Genomic DNA, 21,196 nt, shown 5'->3' with positions numbered 1-21,196 from the left:
CTCCAGTAGACAGTGTTGTAGTGGCTTTGCTGTGGGGAGAATCTGCACTGAAACAGATTCATCAGAGCTACAGTGCTTCAGTCTGGATGGATGCCATTTGTATCTGAAGGCAGAATATCCCCGCCACTATAACTCAGAGAGCATGCTCTCACATAAATACTGAAATGAAACATGCTCTCTTGGACAAGCTGTATGGCTGCTGAACTTCAGTGTCGAACGCTCACAAACAAGTTTGCAGCTTTGCACCGCCGTATACACACACACACACACACACACACACACACACACACACTCAGGACACGTAAACCATGCACATAATGGAAAAATAAGCACTTTTTTCATGTATCTGTTGCCCTGATACATCCACAGGTAAAAAGCTAGTCTAGTGAGTGTTCACCTCCACTGTTGTACTTGTATGTTATAACAGTGGAGTACACTAGAGAAAGAAAAATGCTGCTCTATTGTATTGACGAATTACATAATGTACATAAGTATATGCACACATTTGAGAGAGGCAGTGCACATACAGCAGCACTACCTACTGTTAGGCTTTTATTATTTACCAGCATTAGTTTTTAGGATATGTAAACCTCTACAGCCCACAGTGAGTGTATTATGAACTAAAGCTGCACAATATATCGCTTGAGCATTGTCATCGCGATGCACTTGTGCGCAGTAGTCACATTGCAGGTCCTGCAATGTAGGAGGCAAATGAACTCAATGTGTTCTCATCTAATTTCAGCCTGGGTACCTGACACACACTGTGCACAGCAATCCACCAATCACAATCCTTCTTAATCAGTTTGCCGAAGCAGACCACGCCCCTGCACATGGAGTGAGTTGCTGGTAACAACATAGAAAAAGGAGCAATGAACAAGAGAAAATCACCAAAAATGAAGACTTGGTGCCAAAAACAAAAGCAACGTCAGTTATCTGGAATTATTTTGGCTACAAGAAGGATGATATTAAAACACATGTTCTGTGTCGACAGAGCCTTCCACAACGAGAGGTAACACAACTAATTTGTTTGACCATTTGCGTTGGCGCCATACAGCTATTACATCCTTCCGAGTATTTTTTCATATCGCAATATATATCACAGGGTTAAAAAAAATTGCAATGTCAGTTTTTTCCAATATCGTACAGCCCTATTGTGAACCCTCCCCTTCACTCACTCTTGTCTCTTTCTATCCTTTACATTCCATTTCTTCTTCATGAACCTTTCTCATGTAATTTCTTTATCCATCCCTGCTTCTCTGGAGCATTTGGGAAACTCTGTTAGTAGTAGATGAGAGAGCAATGAGGAGAAATCTTGGCCAATGCATTTAACTTGGACTAATGGGAGCCTCAGTACATTTTTCGAGTTGCCAACAGTCAGTGGTCATAAATCAGACATCTGAGCCAAACTCCCCCTTGTTTTGCTGAGACGGGTGGCACGGAATGGAAGCTGATTTGAGTTTAAGACAAATGAGCCATAAAAAAAAACAAAAAAACATTAACAATATTTTTTTGTCGCCTTAAACAAAATCATAAATTGACAAAAATGAAAGAGGTTGCAAATAACATGACGGGTTCAGGGAAATGTGTTGGAATAGTTTACTGCTGCTTTCAAAGGCATGCCAAAGAAAATACACTGATCTTTAAATAATTGCATAATAATTTCTCTTAGTTCTGAAGCCAAAAAAACCTGCAGATCCAACCCTTGCCACATCCGCTCACACCTTAAGCCTTGGCTTTCATTACATGTACATCCTGAATAACAGCTAAAATTATTTGTTAACGACATAAGAAACTGAATTTCAGCCCGGACACGCATAATACAATTAGATGTTTATTACATGTCTGTGTCAAGAATCCTCCTCCACCCTTTTTTAGATGCATCCATAGTACATCTCTATAAGGTCTATCCATTGGTTGATCCCCATTACCTTTAAAACACAATGTCTCGGAAATGTCTTAAAGAGATACAGTAAAATTAAGCACCAATATTCTCCTGGACCCACAGATGAAAAAGGATATTTCAGGGGTCAAAGGTCAAAGGACAAGGTTGTTACAACCTCATAATACACATTTTTGCCCATAACTTTTAGTAACTGATATAATTGCACGAACACAAGTATGAGATAAGGATACTTATGCATTTGGCTGACATTATTTTTTGTTTTTTCATCAATGCCAGGTTTCAGTTTTTCTTCCTGCCTTGTTTTTCACTCTGCTCCAGTTTTTATGTTTTTCCTCATCAATTTTCCACCACCAAACCACTCACCTGCAGTTTCTCTCCACCTACCTCCTCCTGGTCACTGCCCACACTCACCTGTTATTCATTCTGCAACAAGTCCCAGTGCATGTACCACTCATCATTACTTTATACTCTGCCCAGTCATCTTCTGATGTTACTGATTAGATAGATAGATAGATAGATAGATAGATAGATAGATAGATAGATAGATAGATAGATAGATAGATAGATAGATAGATAGATAGATAGATAGATAGATAGATAGATAGATAGATAGATAGATAGATAGATAGATAGATAGGTAGGTAGGTAGGTAGGTAGGTAGGTAGGTAGGTAGGTAGGTATTTAATTTCATGATTAGTTTTCCTTTTTTGTGTCCATTAATTTGTCTTTTGTGTTTTAAGTGATACATCTTCTCCTTCCACATATTTTGACACACTTCATTATGGTTCTCTGTCAGCTTGAATATTTCACCTTTTCTTAATGCCCTGCCTGAAGTTCCCTCTCCAGCTTCCCCAGTGGTGTAGTGGTCCCTGGAGAAGTGGGTATACTCTGAATTTTTGCCCTTTTTTAATTTTTTTTTTTTCAAGTAGTCCAGAAAAATGCCGTTTTAGAAGCAGTGACATATAAGATTACTCTATTTAGTTTACCCAAAAATCCATCAGTAGTATTTGCTCACTGTTATAAAATTATCATGACTTGATCAGGAACAGGGCTAAATTAACAATATTTTCCTCGGCATGACCCACCTTACTCTGCCTCTGATTGGCTCATCAGTCCTCATGCCTAAAGTTAACCAATCTAATCAGTGAAGGTACCAAGTACTAGCCAATTAGAGGCAGAGTAGGGCAGGGCATGGCTTCACCATCCTAGGGGAAACATGGGCTATTTGGCTCAGATACTACTGAATGGTGCGCATTAGGGGGATTTAGAAGTGGGTATACGTAATGCTGACTAAAAAAAATAGGACCAATGGCCTGTAGCTTACCGGCCAAATGAAAAGCTTTGGGAAATGTATCCAGATGTATTTATTACCACCCAGTTATGTGTATTTATTATATTACAGAAACAGCTCATGTTTTGGTCATATTCCAATCAGATCTGTAAAAAATTCAAATTCCAACTTGATATCATTGATACTTACTGATTTATTGTATCAATCCACTTCCTATCTGTTATAATGGGAACATTTTTCAAAGTCACACCAAATCCAGAATCAGATCGAATAATTTCAATACGTTGTGTTGACATCATCATACAGAAGCTGTATACCAAGTTTGAAGTCAATCAGAACTGTAGTTTTGGAGAAGAAGACGATTGAAATTTTTTTCCGTATAAGAGCCCATGTTAAATTTTCCATAAGTTCCCGGATCCAGAAGAAGATCCTGATCAGCATGTGGCCATTGTGTTTTGGTCATCTCTCCATCAGGGCTGTACTGTAGAAATTTCCACTTGATATCATTTCTATTTACTGAGTTATTGCATCGATCCACTTCCTATCTCTTACAAAGGGGAAATTTTTCAAAGTCGCACCAAATCCAGAATCAGATCTGGATCCAAATCATTTCTCTAACTTTTATTGACATCATCATAAAGAAGCTGTATACCAAGTTTGAAGTCAATCGGAACTGTGGTTTCGGAGAACAAGACGATTGAAAGTTTTGTAACGGACGACAGACGACAACAGACGACGACAGACGACGACAGACGACGACAGACGACGACAGACGACGACAGACGATGCCGGACACCACATGACAACAATACCTAAGTAGGTATACTCCATATTCCAGCATATACCCTGGACTACACCACTGATCTCCCCCTTCATCATTTACCTGAAAATCCTGCATTTCTTCCTTTTCTCACCAGAACATTTTTTTCATATGTTCTATTGATAAGCCAGGCTGAAAATTCCTCTGTCGACCCTTACGCTGTTAAATATTTCCCTCCTCATTGACCTGAATCAGCATTAAGACTAACCCCCATCACTCCCCCTATTTTCTTTTGCTTCTCTCCTTTCTCAGTGTTAAAAAGCTTTTTCACTTAGCATGTGAGTCCTCCTCTGTGAACTCTGACAGCGTTATCTGTTTACACATGTAAACAGGTGCATGTGCACTGATAAAAGTCACAACTGCTGCCTTTCAGCACTCCTGCTCAGTACATCTCATTTTATGCTGCTCTGATCACTGTAACCATTGACTGAGTAAATACAGTGTTCACTAGCTCTATCAAGGCAATAAAAGGGTATATTAGTAATAGTAATCAAATTTATATGCATGATGCTCTCGCTCGAGGAAAAAGGCAGAATGACTCCTTTCTTTGTCTGACTAAGAAGCAGGAGTGTCTGACTCTGAGACATGCTCACACTTCAGCAGGCCGAACGTATCATTTTGTCCATGTTACAGACAGAATGCTGATGGAAAATACAGTGCTAAACCTGTACAGGCTTTTATTTTGAGCTCCACCTATAGAAAGTGAATGCAGTCAGTTAGGTGGAGAGAAACCCAGCAGGACCACATCTTAAAAACTCTATATACAGTAACTCTAGTACTGTATTACTAAGTCTGCATACCTCATTCATATTTCAAAGGTTCAACTATTCTTGAGAGCTCAGTAGAAATAGTAGTTAAACCCATTCTTTAACAAAAAAAAAAACCCTCTAAATTAATTCAAATACAATTATCCCATCGGTGCCACTCTGGAATTAATATAATTACAGACGTGTGTGCCCTTCATATGTCTATCAGGAAAACTAATCAGACTTCATTGGTTTGAGTTAAAATGCGGATGCGGTTTTGAGCTATTTTTCCACACAAGTAAAATTGTCAATAAAATGTTTTGAGTGAGTTGACACTGTGCATGACTCCCAGTTGGTGTTTTAAAGCTTTCAAAACATTTGCCACTTTCATAGAATGGGTTGACATGCGAATGAATTAGCAGAGACAACAATAACTGCACAAATTAGCACATGGCTTGCCATACATCAAGCATGCCGCTTTCCACTGCAAGCTGCAACTCTGCAAAATGTGAAAGAGGGTTGATGAGCTTCTTTGCACAGGAGATTATAGCAGTATAAACACGTGTCTGACACACAAACAAAGAACACGTGGCTCACTTCTTTACAATGAAGTTATCATTTATAATAATGGAATGATTTGTACACCACAAAACGCATCATGTATATGGCTTCCAGTTAAAATAGGCCCATCACTGTTACTTAAGAGCAGGCTCTACTGTGCCTTTAGACCCACAAAAGGCAGCAAAGTGTTTCCTGTTCGATGTTCTGAAGAGGGGGGCTAAAACCATTATAAATTTAACAGGACAGAGTGCAAGAAACAGCTGCTGTACTGTATTAAACTGTAACCCACACACTCACACACACACACACACACACATACACACAAACACAGGCATTCACTCTCTGACAGACCTGCCGTGAGTGCTGTATTACAAAGAAAGTTACCTATGTATTTTGAATGTAGTAAAAATATTATTTTAAGTGCTTGCTGTGGAAAGCAGTTCCTTATGGCCTCCAGAAACATAACAGAGTTCCATTCAGACAGTAGATGTGGAAAGTAAAGGTGAAACAAATATGCAGAAACAAGTCATATGTTCAGATTTTGTTTTGACCAAGACACGAACACACAATTACTGACCCAGACTCAATTATACTTTCTATTATTTTTCAAGTACCTACAAGTCTAGACTTGACTCCAGGTGGGAAATGCTGACACTCCAATTAGAGGTGAAAAGCAGAGCAATGGGCTTGCATGCATGCACAAACATGTGCTAAATGTGTGTACAAGTGTGGATAGGGAGGAGGGGGAAGACATGCTGAGTTCAGGTTACCCTGTGTCCTGTACCCAGCAATATCATCACAGGGAAATAATACACAGCTCCACGCATGCATACAGGTTTACACAACTCAATCACTTGTTAAAAAAAAAAAAAATGTTTGCCATTGTGTGTTTCTGCAAACTCCAGATACTTATGACATCAACTTAATTTGTCATTGAAACAACCAGTGTTTTTAATTGGTGATATTCAGAGCTTTGGCACCAGAGGCTTTGTGTCAGGACTTCTGTAAATGTCTTAGGTTTCGGAAAAAACAGTGCTTTGGTTAGGGTTACAAAAATATAATGGTTTGCTTCAAATATTAGTAAATAAATTGTGAGTCAGTGTTTATCACATTTCTCCCTTTTCTGCATCAACCCTAACCAATTCCTGCCAGTGCTAAAGCCTGATCATGGAAGTTGTGAAATAATGAAATTTAATGGAGCCAGAAATCCGAGGACAAAACACCAGAATTTAAAAATATATGCATTACCGTCACTGTCAGCCAAATGAACAGACAAAATATAAACACAGATGAACTGAGACCATTCCACCTCTCTATGGAAAAGAAACAGCTATCATAATTACAGCTGTCATCAACTATTTAACCCCTTCCTGTCTGAACATACCCATGAGCAGCTGAAGTCTGCATTACAGGATAAGTTTTCTGCAGTCCCAAAACAGTGTCCAAATAAAAGGATAGAATTTGTGTTCCCTGATATACTCCTGTATTTATAAGATGGAAGATGGAATTTTTGCCCACTGACACCAAAAATTCACACACTACAGGAAAAGCATGCACAATTTTCCATAAAAAACACTATTTTGACTCAATATTGAATTAAAATAATAATTGCTGTCAACCTCATCCTTGCTGACCTCTGTCCTTGTGTAGTGGTTGTATTTACCTACAGACACCTGGCCCTCTGCCACAATTTTGTGTCATGGATTAGACTTTCTACAGCCTCAGAGTCAAGAGGTGCAGAAGTCTACTTCCTTGTCTGACCATTTGAATTAAAATAAACTTAAAGGTTACTGATGAATCTTTAAGCACTGAAGCTTTAAATATAAACTGTTTCATAGGGACACAGATGAAACTGCGTCATCAAGAGTTAAATGTATTATAATTCATGCATTCAATACATGTATCTGGAAATGCTCATATGAAACGTTAAAAAAAACACATTACATGTATCTGTGTTTTGCAGAAACATATGATGTACCATTTTATTCTGGCTGCTGGGTGTCTATGCAGGCACAACAACCATACTGTAAGAACACAGCACACTTATTTCACAGGTTTCACTGAGACAATGCCAACAGTTTGAGACTTTCTCCTTGTCAGCATTTCTTTTGTAGCTGTGATGCATATGTGCACAAGCATGACACCAGAGATACTTGTAGCTAACCTTTTCTGTGACAGCACTATGCCACTGCTGGTGCGAAACATGAAAAACACACACACTCACAGGAAAAATACCTGCCATATAGCATACAAACACAACCACACTGTTCATGTCTATATCTGAGAACAAGCGGAACCTCTCGGTCTGGGCTGAGATATAAACAGAGGTCATGTCTCCACAGGCTGATTATAGTACAAACATCGTCTAACAACTGCACCATCACTGATAACAAATGGCTGCAAGCTAGAACTGCCTTTATACCGTAGGTCAGACCTGGCTGCTGTAAGGAGAACATGGAACAAACAGAGTGAATAAGAACAAAGGTCAGGCCGGCTAAAACATTCCATAGGTTGCACAGCAGCTCTCTGCAGAAGTCACCTGTTTCATAAGACCCTTTGTCCACACAGAACCACTTCCAAATTTCCATCACATGCATTCCATCAATAAATAACACATTTCTGAACCATGACAATTCCATTATGAATATTTCACTGTATTGTTTTTTAACATTACACACTGTTGAATAGTTAATGCCTCTCCAGCCTTAACCAAAGCCTTTGCACAAAAAGCCATTTAACTCTAAATAACATCTAGAGCACAGATTCAAGTGGCAAGTCATCACTTGCCCCTTAACATATGTTTGAGCGGAGCATATGGTGCTTCTATAAACTTAATGCAACCACTGTGCCTTTTATTGCCCCTGGGACCTACAGCCCTATTTTGTGAAGGGACCAAGAGATTAAAAACATTTTACAACCATATAAGAAATGAAAATTGATGTCCCTATCAGCCTACTTTTAAGGCAGATATAATGTGACTTTTACAGTCACTTTCCCTTATAATGTATAATCTACATTACCGTTGCTCTTTCTTTTTTTCTGTTTGTAAAGTATATTCCTGTTTCAGTGAATGAGTAATAAATTAAAATGGCCATAAATGAGTCCAGCAGTCTTGGTTCCAGCGGCAACAAAAATCAGCTGCTCTTTTGCACCACACAGAGAGCTAAAATCCTAACAGTAGCAGCTGTCAGAAAGAAATTATTTTAGGCTACCTATGATCATAATGGAAAAGTGATTTTATTGGGCAAGCATTTTAAACTATACCATTGTACCAAGTAACAATTATGTATTTTAATGAAGTTATTACCCCACCCCCCGAAGGGGAAGCAAGGGGCATTGTTTTTGGTTCAGTTTGTTTGTTTCTTTGTTTTTTTTGTTAACACTCTAGCAGTAAAACTATTGGGTAAATTCATACCAAATTTGGTTAATAGATTGCAAGTGACCCAGAATAGATGTCATTACATTTTAGGAAAAGTTGGTCAAAGTTAAATGTTTTTATGAATTATTTAGATCTTTTTTTTCCCATTTACCTATAGTGGGTGAAATTTTACATGTCTGTAGCGGCAAAACTATTGGTTGTATTCATATCAAATTGACTTTATAGATTGACCCAGAATACATCTCATTACATTTTGGGAACAGTAGGTCAAAGTTCAAATTTTTTATGAATTTTTAAAATCTTCCCATTTACTCATAACAGGCAAAATATGTGTCAGAGGCGGAGTTTGTTGTGCCCGGTACCACTTGTTAGACTTGTTTTGATGTGATACTAAATTGTATATACTTCTCTCTCTTATGCTTTATTCATTACAAGTTAAAATCAATAATGAAATGTTTGAATACTTTGTTTCATTGTATGAATTGGTGTGTGAACTAATTGTCACTCTTATGTACTTAGGAATAGTAAAATAAATAGAACCCTGACTTTAACTGTACACTAAACACTACACTTCAATGAGAAGATTAACTGTATTACAGAGAAATACAGTCTGTAGCACAAAAAAATAAGCATAAAATAATACAATCAGTTACATGTTCCAAAAACAGACACTACCTTTAGCAACACTATTGACATCAAGTAACTAGGGAATTTCTAAGGGGAAAAAAATCATGTTTGAGGGTGGAAAGACAACATCAAATTAATGTTTTGTCATTATTTTGGTGAGTTTGTCATGTAACAAAAGTCAAAACTGTAGTGCAGAAACATTTCTTTTTTAGTGCAACATGATGTTACCCAAGCCACCACACATATTCCCTGACAAATGCAACATGTCTTTGAATGAAAAAACATTTCACCACTGACACTGAGACCAAACTAAACTATTAAACACTATGCCAGTCATGACAGGAAGATGACAGCTTGGAAACATAGCACTTCTTTAATGCCACACCTTGACCAAGACTGGAACATTTATTATGTAACCCAGAGCTATGACCATGTGTAGCACATATATCTCAAGCATTATGTGGTCTTGAACCATATATCATGTTGTAATAGAGGGCAATAAGAACAGGCCTGGACACATGCACCCCCCCCCCCCCCCCATCTTTGTGATATACTGAATCATAAAAGTGTAATGATCCCTCTGACAACATGAAATAATGAAGATAAACAGACAGGCCTCAGACGTCACATCACATACACGATGTACCAGTCAGTTTATACTAGCTGGGTAAAGAATACCTGTGACAGCTGCTGGCATATTCACGCTAAAGGGTAAATCCATGATAAAACCCTGAAAAGGACATTTTATATGGTCTTAGGCTCGCATTACATTTTCTGGCATACTCATTAAAAATACTACAGAGACTCTACTTGGCAGCATCGCTCAGCACTGATGGATTTTTTTGCTTATGTTGTTGTTTTTGTCACAATACCATTAACCCTCAAGTGCCCTGTCACCCATTTTCTCCTTTACTTCCAGTTCCAAACAAATAATGTTCCTCAGTCTATTTATATCCCAGTACCTCTAATAAGATCATCTCAAAACACACATTAATAAAGAGAGTCTGAGGAGGCAGTTTTCTGAAGAGCTCAGCAGCAAGGAGTGGCATGGTGCAGGGTGTAGATGACACCAGGACCTTGCTGCTACGCTGAGTGTCCTTGTCAGTTACTCTTACCTTTCCTCACCATCAATGTTGCTGCCAACATCACACATCAATGCGATAATCAAATTAGGACCAGCGCGAATCAGTAAATTTGACTGGATTAAGGCACGAAACATGTGCAGGTGTGTGAAAATCAAAATATACACAACAAAACTGATATTTTTTTAGCATAATGAGATTAACCGGACATTTATCTGTTTTAATTTGATTCAGTTATTTAAATGGATTACATATAGCATTTCTGCATTAACATATCTAAAAGTGAAAAAGGGAAAAATATATGTTATATGTTTTGCTGGCATGTGTACTTAAATTACATTAAAAATTTACAACATTCATAGTCAATGCAACAACCCACTTCATTTGGTTGCATGTCAATGGCATCATATCGTTACTAATGCTATTTGCATTTATTTAATTAGAATGAAAAGCTATAAAACATTTTGAATAAACATGTAACACCTACCTAATCCTAATAACTTCTGCCCAAGTCAAGCCAGATGGATTTTCATCAGGGATAGAAACATCTCCTGTGATCTTCTTTTTTAATTTTTTATTATAAAGAAGGGAAAAGCTGACAATATTTACATGTGGCAGACACCAATTTTGATGTGACAAACCAAGCCAAACATGATAAGGAAAACACAGGAACCATCAGAAAATAAATCGCAACAAAAACAGAAGACAAAAAATAAAACAAAAAAAAGGAATACAAATATATATAGGTTAAAAAATACCTTAAAACAGGAAGGATTTATCAATTCTGATAATAAATGAAATATGTCCGTAAATGTAAATGTACTTTTGCATAATAATCATTATCATCATCATCCTGATGTCTTCAAACGTCTTTTTATCTTAGTGTTTTGTGTGAGTAACCCCTAGCGGCAGAAATTCCATACTGTGCATTACGCTGAATAAAATGTAAACCACTCATACCATGTGAAAAAGGCACTGCTCAGCTCTTATCAAACAGAAATGTGCCAGAAAAAAAGATTCTTCATGCATTATTCTATGTAGGAAAATCCACAATGGAGAAAGTGTCACTGCAGCAACCTAAGAAATGAGAGTAAAGTGTATATTCATGATGATGGAGCAGTTCACTGACACCAAAGACACTGTTGTGCATCTGACTGCAGCCTCTTGTCCAACACAAACTTAAAAAACTTGCACACGGTCATTTCAACATCTTGCACTACTCACGTTACCAGAAAGTCTGATTCTTCATCTATTTTTTCTTGCAATACAGCAAAGACGGAGTAAAATAACCCAAAGGATACTTGTCTTGTGCAGCATTTTTCTCAGACTTAAAGAGTCTGTCCAAGGTCTAACATGATGACTTCTCATTTTTTGATCAAGACGTTTGATCAGCACCTGGGGCTCAGCTTTCCCTGTCAATGCTCATTTTATTATAAAGTCTCTGATTTTACATACTTCGGTTTTGCTTAATCGTAGAATAACCCAATTCTAATATTCACACACTGCCCAAAAGACTGCTGATTTGGTTAGAAAGAAAAGCATGCATCCTTCTACTGTCGCAACCTTCTTTGTCTATGTCAACAGAATCTAAAGTTACTGTGGAGATAGAAGAAGACCTTTTCTTGCTGCCGTGGTGAGTTAGAGGGCAATAGGAGGACATTTGGCCCCCCATCAGCTAGACTTTGGCATGCAAAAGACCAGACCTGCTCAGTCTAAAAGGATCAGATTTTACTGACAGGTCGTTTTGGAGCAGGTCTAGGGGAGCCAGTGTTGCCCTTGCAGGGAAAAGTGATACAGCAGAGAAGGGGGAAAAGGAAATGAAGTGCACCACAAACAGATAAGCGTGAGATAAGGAACCCACCGTGGACGCTGCAGAGGATTAGACAGTTGGCTTAAAATGATAGGAAAACATGTCAAGGTAGCGCTCAAATGAGCTTCCACATGCATGAAACCAACAGAACGTCTGTTGACTTGACTTCATCTGCAGCGAGCCTGCGGTTGCTGACATTACACATAAATGGTCATAAAACAAATGTGTTTATGGCCAACCAGCCAAGTTTTATAGCAACTGAAAGACAAGTGAAAAGTGAACGTGAATACCCTGGGGAGATAGATGAAGCCGTCAGATCAATCAATCACGCAAGTTGGTTGGCAAAAAAAAAACAGGATGCCAATAAAACACACTAGCACAAATGAGAATAAAGCGCATTAAATACAAAGAAGGGAGTGAAAGGGAGGGAAATCATGACAATGAAGCATATTTCACAACTATGTTATCATATGGTTGTAAGAATTGCATCCTTTTTACACACATTCGCATTCATTTATTCATTCCTTGATTTCAACCATTCATATATAATTGCCAATGCAGGTTAGGTTGTCCCAGTTGTCCTTGCTTGTATATGCTTGTGTTATGCATGCATAATGGTAGTGTAGTGTTAACTCTCTCTTAGCATTAACTATTAACTTAATAACTCATTTCAGGACATGGTTAAAGTGAAACCTCTGTGGGCACTTGCTTGCTTTGATGTGAGTCTCAACCACAGGACAAGAGAACTTCAATGGCTGTGTTATTTCATTATTTATAGAGAAAATACATCCTGATCTGCAAAACACTTTCACAGACTTCAGCTTCATGGTCTTTTCATTGCATTCTTAGAAAAAAGAAAGTGTATTTTATAATTCAACCCAATAGCTAACCTGCACTCATACCAGATTAGGAAATTTCCAAAGTTGATGTGAGTGACATTGATTAAACTGAATGAACGATTAAAGCCACAGTCAAAACAATTACTACCTTGAGAATTTGTCATTTCTCACAGCTTAAAGAAACCATCCTCTGATAACTTTAATTTACCTGCAGAATGATTTATATGCTATGACATTTTCACAAGCGACTGCCTCTCTCCTCAGTCTATCCATCATTGTTTTTTACTAGTGAATTAGAAGGACTCTCTACTCTGTTATGAAGGGTTTTTGAAAAGCACGTGGGTGACGTTTGCCCACAACTGTATCGATAGCAGGGGTTGTGACCTCTTTGAGCTGCGAAGATAAAATTTGACTCTTTTCCTCATTGATCGTTCCTCTCCCTGTCAATCTGTCATGTGATTCGTAGCAGCAGAAGCAGCAGTAGTAGCAGCAGCAGGAGGAGAAAGCCACACTTCACCTTCACTCTTTCACTCATTTACCTCCAAAAAAAGCTCTTCCTCCACTGGGAAAACTACCCACCTATCTCTTCCCTTCCACTCTGCTTTCTAAATTTAACTGTCCGAATAGACACTTATTGGAGACAAGTTACTGACTGCTTTTTGCCCTTAGATGTCATTGTTCGTTTTTATCTCATTCCAAAGGATTAGACATTAATCTATGAAATAAATATTTAATATAATGTCAACATATCTTACAAATCAGTACATCTTGAATAGTTTAGTACTCATTTCTGTGAGTTCTTGAAGGGTTGCTTCCCTATTGATCTCCTTTGAAAGAGTTTAGGGTTATTTCACAAAGATGAATAGCATATGGAGGTCAGACAATTAGGTCAGCACAGTAATGCTATATTCTTCCTCAGTGCTAGGGAGACAATGAACCACACTGCAAAACGGTCATCAATTACTGTGAGAATGAGGAGAAATATCAAGATGGATGGAAGATTTTGACTCTTTTTCTTATGAACTACCACTAAACTGATACTGTAGAATACTGTGTTGAAGATTTTTGGTATTTTTCTTTTTTTTGAATAGCAAAAAATGATATCTATATAAAAAAAACAGAACAAAATCTGACTACACTATAGCAAGGAATTAGAGTTTCCCGTCCAGCTGCACATACATTGAAATCTTCATTCAAACCATAATGTTTCACTTAAATTTAAGCATTGGATTGGTGGAGATCAATGGCATTGCGGACTGGGGGCCTTAGGGCAAAATAAATAAATAAATAAATAATCAATGGTAATGTAATTAATATACTACCTTTTGTATGATACAGTGTGAATTTCCTTTGGAAGTGTTTAAAACGGAATTATACAACTTTGATAAATACAGTATGTTTTTCTGCCTTACTGCAGCATTGCTTGAAAGTGAAAATAAAAGTCAATAAAGGTGATCAGTCACATATTGATCGCAGTCGTTATGAATCATGCATTAGCCTTGAGACACAGAAAAATAATATCTAATATGACCCTTTAAAACAGCCACAGAGTAAAAGGAGTGAGAGACAATGTGTGCAACATATTGCTATATACTGCTCTGAAAGACTGTCAGACGGTAGAAATCCTCAGCACGCAGACTTTCACAAATCTTGATCTATTCACCTCACTTGCTACTTGACTAAGGCTTCTCTCTCTGATTGTCCTCTATGTAATGTGTTAAAAATCACTCCCACATTCACACTGCAAAACCGGTCTAGCGTATGGAGGCTAGAACAGGCTCTGAGATCATCATTAAAGCTCCTTTTAGACCCATAATGATGGAACAGAGAAGGACACTGATTTCTCATATAATAGTTTGAACTCATATCAACAAATAAACCGTAAAACCACTTCTTCGCCAAGCCGAATTTATTGCATTTAAGTAAAATTGTGAACACATAATTCTATCTCAGAACTATTTTTAGCAACATATTTTACACAGGTTGTTTAAGTCAACTTGTACAGATAAAGCATTTGTTTTTTTGATTGCTGCAACTGTGCAATGGAAAAAAAAAAAAATGTTTGTTTCTTTTACACAGCACTCAAGTGACTCCCAAGCGGACTGATTACCAAATCATATGACCTTAATTATTCCATATAGTAAATAACCTCCCTAACGCCTCCATTGCTCTTAAACATGTATTGCGGTGGAACAGGTGTGTAGGTGTAAAGAACTGGAGCTCATAACAAGAGACATCCGATACTGAAGTGTTAAACGGCTAATAAATTTGATTATGTCTTCAACACCCTTTGTGCACATGCACCAAAAACAGACGGTTGAATAATGTCATAGAGTCCCCATCTTACTCCCAGTGGGCCCCTTCCATTTGTTCCAAACCAGGGGACACTATTGCATCTCTCAAATGTCATAAAAACAAGTCAATATCATCTTTTTTTTTAACGAAGAAAGTGTTCAATAAACTTGCCCCAATGCTGCACCAGTGTTTGTAACATGCCAAACTACATTGTTGAGTTTCTACAGTCACCAGTGGCATCCGTTTATTTGTCTGTCTCTAAGATACTGTGGAGTTTTATTGGTTAAAATGGTTGTGTAATGTGTTTTGAGATGATTCTATTGAGAGCTCATGAAAAACAGCCAGGATGTGTGGCCTTGGAACCAGTGGATCGTGACTCTGCAGCTACATGAGCAGGGCTGTCAAAGTGAGTGTTATATTGGCTGTTATCAAAGAACAACTTCTTATATCACATGTTAGGTAATGTGTCAAGGTGCGACCATACTTAATATGATCTATCTGTTTTCTGTATGAACATGAGAAGAACAGAGCTGAAAGACATCTGACATAAACCGAGATGTAACTTTATCCCCTTTTACTGTTATGACTGTTTTAAAAGAAGAGAAGAGAAGAGAAGAGAAGAGAAGAGAAGAGAAGAGAAGAGAAGAGAAGAGAAGAGAAGAGAAGAGAAGAGAAGAGAAGAGAAGAGAAGAGAAGAGAAGAGAAGAGAGAAGATGTCACTGTAGATCCACTGTGCATCAATGTACATGGCCTTGATAAAGGTTTATAGCTTATGCATGACAAATAACACAAAATAAACTCTAGAAGCATTGCATACATAATGAAATCACCTCCTCCTATTTGCCATGCAGCTACATAAAATAATTGGCGAGTCGACCACACGCTCGCAGACGTGTTAACATGTTCACATGCACACACAAACTACAAAGTATGACCTTCAGGTTTGATCATCTGCAATGCAGTGATTAGTTTTATTAGTGTGGGAGCAGACTACATCGATAAGACTTTCCCCCTGCTCATCAGGTTCACATCACCTCCTAGTGCTTCTTTTACATGCTACAGATTATTCAGGTAACAATCATACAGCATTATGAACCATCATGAGATTTGCAGAAACAAGTGGACCTCTATGCATTTCCAGATTCCTATTCATCAACATGCCAGTCTCTCTACCAGGACTCACCATCCTGTCCTTGAGTATTTAGCGCCTTGCGTACGCGCTTCTCCACAACCTTAGCAAAAGTTGTTGTTTCCGTGTCAAGCTGAAAAATCTTGTGCATTATTTCTCAACACCTTCAACACTACAATCAATGCAATGACGCTAAGTTTCTTTTGTGAAGCTGAACAGGTTTCTACGCCCCACAGAACAACCTTTTAACTCATTCACAAGAGCACGTGCATATCATATTTTCTCATACATGCTATATCTCAGCTGTCACCCACTTGTAGAGACCCTGCCACCATCTCTGCGCCAGAACCGTCCAACATACAGATAACCATATCCCACTGATTGCACAGACACCTTCTCAGAGGGCTAGAGGTAACCCACCCAAAATGTCAAGTGCTGTCATGTCATGGCTAAATGGTGTTGGTAAAATGACAACTGCATGGCACGCTACAGAGAATGGGCCTCATGTGGGAAGCAATAGCAACACTTTTCTTTTTTTTGGTTCGTAGCCACAATTTCTCATAAATTTTTGTAGCCCAAAAATCAGTGAGTGCATTTTCAGAAGATAAGAAAAAACATTCCACTTGATTGTCCATCATAAGAAAACACATTTTACATTTAACCCTGTAAAGCCTAAACCATTAAATCATTGACAGAAAATTATAGTTCTTTGAAACTGGAGCTTTTATTGGTCCTTCTGAACAACCCAAAAACTTTTTTTTTTGTTTTTTTAACAAATAGCAATTTCCATGTATGAGTTTCAACTTTGTATCATATTTGGTACATTGGGTCTCAATGCTCAAATATTATAATTTTTGGACAAACAAAAACATTATATAACACAAACATGTCTAACAAATTGGTAATTCCCTTTCAAAACTGGCAAAGTTCTGCTTCCTTCCTCATTAATGACAATCTTGTAGTGTCACTGGAAAGGCGTCTGGTGAACAAATTCCTCTCCCCCGGTGGATTATCTGTGTATTGCATGTATCTAATTGTACACATCAGGTTTTTCAAGAAAAATAATATCACACTGATCATGTAGAGGGCTTCAAAACTCATGGATCAAATATGATACGTTTGGTGTTATAGGGTTAAGGAATACAAAAATTGCAAAAAACATTACATACATACTTAAATTATTACATTACATATTTTAAGTACATATTTTGAAGTAATTATATGGACTGGATAATAAAGTTTGTGAGCAAAAGACAAAGAATCAGTCCACTGATCTCCATTAAAGCTGATGGTGCATGCGTGTATCTCTGGCTGCATAAACTGCTTCCTGTGTCCCGTGGAGTGTTTCTGCTGTCAAGTGGAGCGTTTGACTGGACACCTGTCACTGATACCTCTCCAATTATTTCTTGAACTCTACTTGTGAAACCGCCACCTCCTCCTGTCCTCCTCCAGTCACCATCATGGAGCTTTTGGCTTGAGCGGTGCAGTTTTTTTGTTTTTTTTTGCTTTTCATCTCAAATCATTTTCTTTTAATTACAGTTACTGTGAATCCCACTGCTCACATGGCACTTACTGGATCACAAATGTTTTGCCAATTATCAGTTTTCTATTAAGTGAGTTTCCTGCAACACCTGTACAGACATTCCATCAAATATATTCCAGTACAATTATTTCCCTACTACTGATGATGATACAAATTTGGCATGAGTCACAATATTTGCACTCCATATCTGAGAAACGTTCCAGTACTTATTCAAATTACTATGAAACAAAGGAGAATACACAGGTGTAATTACAAAGGAGCACATTTTCCTATGTGCGCTTCATTTGTCATATTTCCCAGTCTATGTTGCATCTCAAACTGAAGTTACAACATGTGTATCAACTCATTTACTGCCTATGTTGATGTTGTGTGGCTTGTTTTACAGTTACAAGGGTCGCTATTTGTGATTATCTGTAGACAGCAGCATAGCACTAAACCTACACCGAGTGATGGATCTGTGATTACTTGGGCAGAGAGTGAATGAGGGTAGATCCATTCTGTTTATTCTGCATGATTTATGTCATACATATTACCAAGGACCGAGGGGAAGTCAATGAGGGGAACTGAAACAACAACCGGAACACAGCTCTGCTCTTATACTTGTAGTGTTTCAGAAGTGTTTTTTATGCTAATAACAAACAATTGCCCACATGCCTCTAGTTTATGATGGAAGTGGAATTCATCATTCAGTACACCTGCATGACAATGGATTTAAATTGTTTAACCCATAAAGATCCAAACAGCCACTGACAATTAAAATCCATGTAAATAATTGGTGTAAAATACAGTTTGTCGTCATTTCATGGTCAGATATGACCCATTTGGATGTTCAGAGGCTCTGTAGTGAATGTGCAAAATACAGTCATCTTCTACAACATTGATTCACCAGTAAAACCCATAGAGTTTGATCAATGCTAATGGATAGACACACGTTTTATGCTCAGTTATTGATATATTTGTTGAAAATGTCACTTTTTATTCAGTTTTCTCTGTTTCTGATTTAATAACCTTTGGATTTACTCTGAGCTTTAATGAACATCAACATGATCAGTGGATTAAATAAAAGAAAATACCTAAATTACACTCAAAAAACACTAAATACAGAAGATGATATTATAATAAATGGTGATAAATCACTTAAGATAGGTTAAATAGAGAGAAAAATATATTTGGGAATTGCCACAAAAGTAGTGTTGGGTCTTTATGGGTTAAAATATTTGGTGCATCTGAATTTGTTTCTTCTCCAGTTACAAAAAGAAAAGTGAAATTAAGGGAAAAAATCCTGTATAAGAGAATTTTAAGACAAAGTGGGTGCATGAGGCCCATGTGTGCTGAGTCCCCAGACAAAATAAGGATGTTGAGATTGACTGCGTGTCCTCTGTTAGAAGTGTTTCAGCTTCCAGTCTGTCGTCTGGTGTTGAATGTGTCTGGTCACTGACACACTGTCTCCAGCCCGGTGTCTGTAACTGAAAACAACTGGTGTTTCTGCGCAGGGACCCAAGCACTCACCAAAACAAACAGGTTACTTAGTCACTGCTCACCACATCACCTCACTCACCCCTTCTCAGTCGTTGTCGGAATAAAGGACAACAGCCCCAGGGGGAACGAGCCTAAAACTGTACTTCAAGACAGGGAGGTGCACGAGGTGAAAACAAGTCTTGAAAATAAGAACTTGCGAAAGGTCATCATAAAAAGGTTGACAAAGCTATGCAACTACCGAGGAAAAAAAGAGTGGAAGGCAACAAAGTGCTGGGCTAGGAGTGATGAATGAGATGGAAGCTCTGGGGCTAGTGCTTTTTTTTTTTCTTTTTACAGCAAAACTGTCTGGAAGTGTTCCACTGCTCACAAACAATGTACACAAAAATGAATCCATACAGAAGGAGAGAGAGAGAGGGAGAGAGGCAGTGGAAAGACAGAGGCAGCGGCAGCACAATACTGCCTGCTGCACTGCAGCAAAAATCTACACAGTATACCGTAGCCACCACACAACCTCCAGCACTGCACAGAACAGACCCCTGAATGCTGAATGGAGCAGACGGAATGACAGAGCCAGACTGAGGAAGACACTGTACATATGGGCAAATAAGACACCCATGATGACTGAAGAACGTAGAGAAATCTAAAAAAATAAGTGACATTTTACATATTCATTAAGTGAATCACATCATTAAAAAAAAACAGGGGAGTATGATGAAAATATACAAATATAAAGCAGAACAAGACTGAAGGAGAATGACACAGACAGAAAGAAACTGAAACCCATCTGAAACCGGACAGCAGCATTTCTATGAACTTCCACAGAAATGCAACAAATGCTAGAGAGCGTTTTCTTAAGCCAATTTCCTCTTTTATTTGGGAAAAGACCAAATTAAAAGTCAGTCACCCTATAGCTTCTGCTTTCTCAAAATTCTGCATAGCCAAAAGGTGCTGAAAGGTCCCCTCTACCCTGATCCTTACAAAGCCCTCCAATCATGACAAACCAAATTACAGCCAAAAGAGTGGAGAAGTACTACACAGCACTAGACATCTACAACCCAATTCAACATCTAGTAATGAATATGAGAATAACTGAAGAAACACAGAAACCATAAACAGAACCTGGTTATTGAGCTTTGATTTATGCAGACTTGGCAACTGTACATATGGTTTACACTGTGTTCAGTCAAATTGAAAGATTATTTGTTTTGCTTTCATTATGTATATATTATTATCATACCTCATTATGGTCATGCCAATAAAATAAATCTGTATATACATTTGAAAAAGACTTAGTTAGTGAGTGAAAGAAAGAGAGAGCATCCTGATCAGTTTACTGAGACAATAGGGAGCACAGTCAGATGATGGACAACTGTAATAAATGAGCTACAGGCCAACAGTGAGTCATGAAATCATATCTGCAATCAATCATAATCAAATCATTTAAATGTACTTTCAGCGAGGGAAAGAAGTGGATTCAGCTGACCTCGCCGTGTGCTTCCCTCCAGGACTCCTCATTGTTCTATAACAGCACACGGCATCTCTTAAACAGTGCACCTTCGGCTGTGTAATTTACAGCAGCACATTATGTGGCTCAACGTAAACACACACAATGCATGTTCGATGTAATGTGCTTAAAGGTTAAAGACGTTATATCCTTGTCACCGATGCCATGGAGAACACGGCCCATTCTTA

At 38.0% G+C, this 21,196-nt stretch overlaps 1 protein-coding gene across 1 annotated transcript in view; it reads right to left on the bottom strand.

Moving 5' to 3' along the window:
* The window catches only part of fgf14 (fibroblast growth factor 14), a 107,363-nt gene that overhangs the window by 76,452 nt on the left and 9,715 nt on the right, over nt 1-21,196 (bottom strand). The window lies entirely within an intron of this gene.

Source organism: Sphaeramia orbicularis, chromosome 21 (assembly GCF_902148855.1).
Source record: "Sphaeramia orbicularis chromosome 21, fSphaOr1.1, whole genome shotgun sequence".
Classification (NCBI taxonomy): Eukaryota; Metazoa; Chordata; class Actinopteri; order Kurtiformes; family Apogonidae; genus Sphaeramia; species Sphaeramia orbicularis.
This window is presented reverse-complemented; position numbering and strand designations above follow the sequence as displayed.